Source organism: Lemur catta, chromosome 2 (assembly GCF_020740605.2).
Source record: "Lemur catta isolate mLemCat1 chromosome 2, mLemCat1.pri, whole genome shotgun sequence".
Classification (NCBI taxonomy): Eukaryota; Metazoa; Chordata; class Mammalia; order Primates; family Lemuridae; genus Lemur; species Lemur catta.
Window position 1 is genome coordinate 126,535,206 of NC_059129.1, and position 3,998 is coordinate 126,539,203.

Sequence of the window (3,998 nt, forward strand, 5' to 3'; positions counted from 1 at the left end):
GCTTTATTATATTTCATTTTAAAGAAATATATGAATGCATATCCATTACCTTTTGTAAAATCATTGAATTCAATACCAGATATTGTTTAGATCAGGGGTCACCACACTTTATTTTTCTGCAAAGGGTCAAATTGTAAATATTTTTCACTTTGTTAGTCATATGAACTCTGCAGCAACTGGTTAACTGTACTATTGTAGCATGAAAGATGCCATAGACAATGTATTCGTGAATTTGTGAGGTTGTGTTCCAATAAAACTTATTTATAAAAACAAACAGTGAGGTGAATTTAGCCTGAGGGTGCTTATTTGCCACTCTGGTTTAACAATATTCTAAACAAGAAAACCTTTAAAAAAATAAATAAATATTTACTTTAAATCACTTACTATAAGATTTTAAGTATTAAATGAACTTCAGTTATGATATAAATTATTCAAAACAACATTTAATTAGTTAAAGCTTATGGATTTTTGCACGCTCCCATTGGAAAGATCTGACTAAAATGCAAATATGTTTTCCAGTAGAAACTGGAGTCTGAGTCATGGTCCATGATATGCCTGATAATCTGAAAGATGAAAAGGAGAAGCTATATATTCACCCAGTTCCTACTAACCCAGAAACCCTGAGTCTCTTCCTGTCAGAAAACCGCTCATACTTTTTGAGGTGGCAAAAGAATTTTCCTCATCTCTTTTGGAAAAAGCTTCGGAAAACTAAAACTCCAATGACCTATCACAAGAGTCACGGGAGATGCTATGATAGTAGAAACCAGTGTCAGAAATAAAGCATGGTATAACTTGGGCTAAAGGTAGAAAGAGTCCTGGTGTCAACAGTAAGTGTCTTTGGAGGTCGTGATTCTTGCTATATTCTATTGTTTCAACAAATTTTGTCAAAGTAGTAAGAGAGTATTAACTAAAAGAGCTTACCAGCAAAGATGACTCTGAGAAGAGACTAGGAACATATCTTCCAAATGAAGTTTTGGTAAGAGATTTTTATAAGCTATAGCGTCTTAGTGTGCTGAGGCTGCCACAACAAACTACCATGGATTGTGTGGCTTAAATAACAGAAATTTATTTTTTACAGTTCTATAGGCTGGAAAATCCAAGACCAAGGTGCTGGTAGTAGATTTCATGTCTGGTGAGAGCCAGCTTCCTGACTTATTGACAGCTGCCTTCTCACTGTGTTCTCACAAGGCCTTTCCTCAGTGCATACACAGGGAGAGAGTGCAAGAGCTCACGTTTCTTCATCTTATAAGGACACTGATTATTGTAAGGGCATTACCCTCATGACTTCATCTAAACCTAATTATTACTGCCTCCCAAAGACCTCACCTCCAAATACGATCACATTGGGGGCTAGGACTTCAACATATAAATTTTGGGGGCATGTCAACATTCAGTCCATAACACACAACTTGCCAAATATCTAGTTTTTATTAATAATTAGAAGGCTTAATATTTGAGCTTTCTAACCCCAAACAGGGAGTCATTATATAGGAGAATACCTTGAATTGTACCCCTCAATGTAGTAAGACTGTGACAAATGCAGTTTATTTTATAATATTCTTTAAAAGCCATCTCATTATTCTTTGATAGCTCTGTTACTTCTGTTAAGAATATTGACTAAATGTTAAGAACCATATTATTAAGTAGCAAGAAAATCTCCATAGGCTAATTATCAGGATTGAATTAACATACAAATTCAACAGATTAATTGAATCTTAAAATATTTAAACACTTTCGTGAGAATCATGATGCAGGGAGCAGCATTGCGGCTGTTGGCAAGAACAAGCACCTTACAAAAGGCAGAAAAAGGGAGTCAAGAAGAGAGTAGTTGATCCATTTTCTTAGAAAGATTGATATGGTGTGAAAGCACCTGCTATGTTCACTATAAGAAATATTAGAAAAACTCTAGTCACTGGGATTTCAGGAATCAAAATTGTATCTTATGGTTGCCTGGGTCAGTCGTGCAAGTCGCCTCACTGATCTGCAGAATGATGAAGTTGCATTTACAAAATACACGCCAATTACTGAGGATGTGCTGGGCAAAAACTGCCTAACTTCCATGGCATGGATCTTACCGGTGACAAAATGTGTTCATGGTCAAAAAATAGCAGGTCATGACTGAAGCTCACATTGATGTCAAGACTACTGATAGTTATTTGCTTCATTTGTTCTGTGTTAGTTTTACTAAAAAATGAAACAACCCAGCATGGAAGAGATCTTAAGGCTCAGCACCAACAATTCAGAAGAAGAGCACAGAAATCACGACCTGAGAGGTGCAGACAAACGACTCGAAAAAATGGTAAATAAATTGATTTTTGACAGCTTTGGAAAAAACATAGAAAATCTTGTCAATCTATTTATGTTCTCTATGATGTCTTTATTAAAAAAGTAAAAAGTGTAAATTATTTTAGTAGTTTCCTTATGTTGAATGTCTTTATACTTCTTTTTGAAAATTACTGATAATTGTTAAATCATGCTTCTGTTTCTGTGCTAATTATTTCTGGATTGCATATCTATTTTTTCATATTATGATTTATGTAGCTTCTTACCTCTTATGACCTCAACAGTTTATAAAATGCCAATTAATATGTTCTGTGAGAAAACTAAATAATTCATCAGTGACAATTCATAAATATTTTTATAAGATTCCAGATGTTACTGTCAGGTATTGAATCATTGGCTTATTTGTGTAATATGTAAAATTACATATTTATTTAGAAAAGCATCCATTTCATTGATGTTTTCAACTTTAGCACAATGTAATCACGGAAACAATTTGCACAATTTATTGTATTCATAATTATTTTTCTTTTCTTTGTTTTCATTAACATGTTTCTCTGGTTTATCTATTTTGCTAGTTTTTTCCAGTGGCTAATCTTGCATACATGAATGTCCTTACTTTTATGGTGGCATCGTACTGGAAATAAAGTAGTTGGTAATGAATACAATGCCTCAAAGAAGTCATAACTTAGAATCTGCACTTGTGAGTCACTGTCATCCATTTCTCTATAGCTACTGTAATAAATTACTACAAAGTTAGTGGCTTAAGCAACATGAATTCATTATCTTACAATTCTGTATGTTAAGAGTGTGACATGGTTTTCACTGGGCTGAAGTTAAGATGTCAGTATTGTTCCATTCCTTTCTGGAGGTCCTAGGGGAGTCTCTGTTTCCTGGCTTTTACCAGCTTCTGGAGGCCCCCCACATTCTTTGGCCTAAGTACCCATTCTCCATCCTCAAAACCAGCAATGGTGGGTCAAGTTCTTCTCACACGACATCATTCTGACTCTCTTTTTCTGCCTCCATCTTCCACATTTAAGGACCTGTAGGGATTAGATTTAGTCCACCCAGATATTAGGTTAGTTAAGGTCCTAAGCCTAATTACATCTGCAAGGTCCCTTTTGCCTTATAAGGTAACATATGGACAGATTCCAGGTAAGAGGGTTAGGGCTGGACACTTTTGGTGGGGTATTACTCTGCCTTTCACATCTGTTTTTTTGTTACTCATGTTTTCAGATTCAGATCGAGTTGCACACCTTCTGTAAGAGAAATTAATGTACATGAATCTGATTCCTATCCATGATTGATTTTCTTTCATCTTTGTCAAATTTATCTTTTAATTGGTTTCTAAGCATGTTCCAAAAAGTTGTTTAGTTTTCCATGGTTAGCCAGGGATCTATCTACATAAATTATAGCATTTGAACACAGTTTGCATTAAATTATAAATATTCCCTAAGTTAATACACAGATTGTGTTGACAGAATTTGTTTGCCTGAGTTGGCCATCAGTTTAATCAAACTAATTACTTTATTAGCTCTGTAAACAGTCTTATATTTGAAAAACATTTTATAATGCCGATTAAGTTAAAAGAAAAAAAGAAGTAGGAGATCAGATTATGAGTAAGAAAGAATGAAATTTTGTTATCAGTTTGTGTATACTTTAGAAAAAATATGTTTGTCACTGCTTCTTTTAAAAGTTTCACTTATATTTGTAGTTTA

General features: G+C 34.2%; 1 pseudogene; it reads left to right on the plus strand.

The window, feature by feature from the left end:
• Nucleotides 1–539: 539 nt before the first annotated feature.
• Nucleotides 540–3,555, plus strand: LOC123632150 (annotated as a pseudogene).
• The last annotated feature ends 443 nt before the right edge of the window (nucleotides 3,556–3,998 follow it).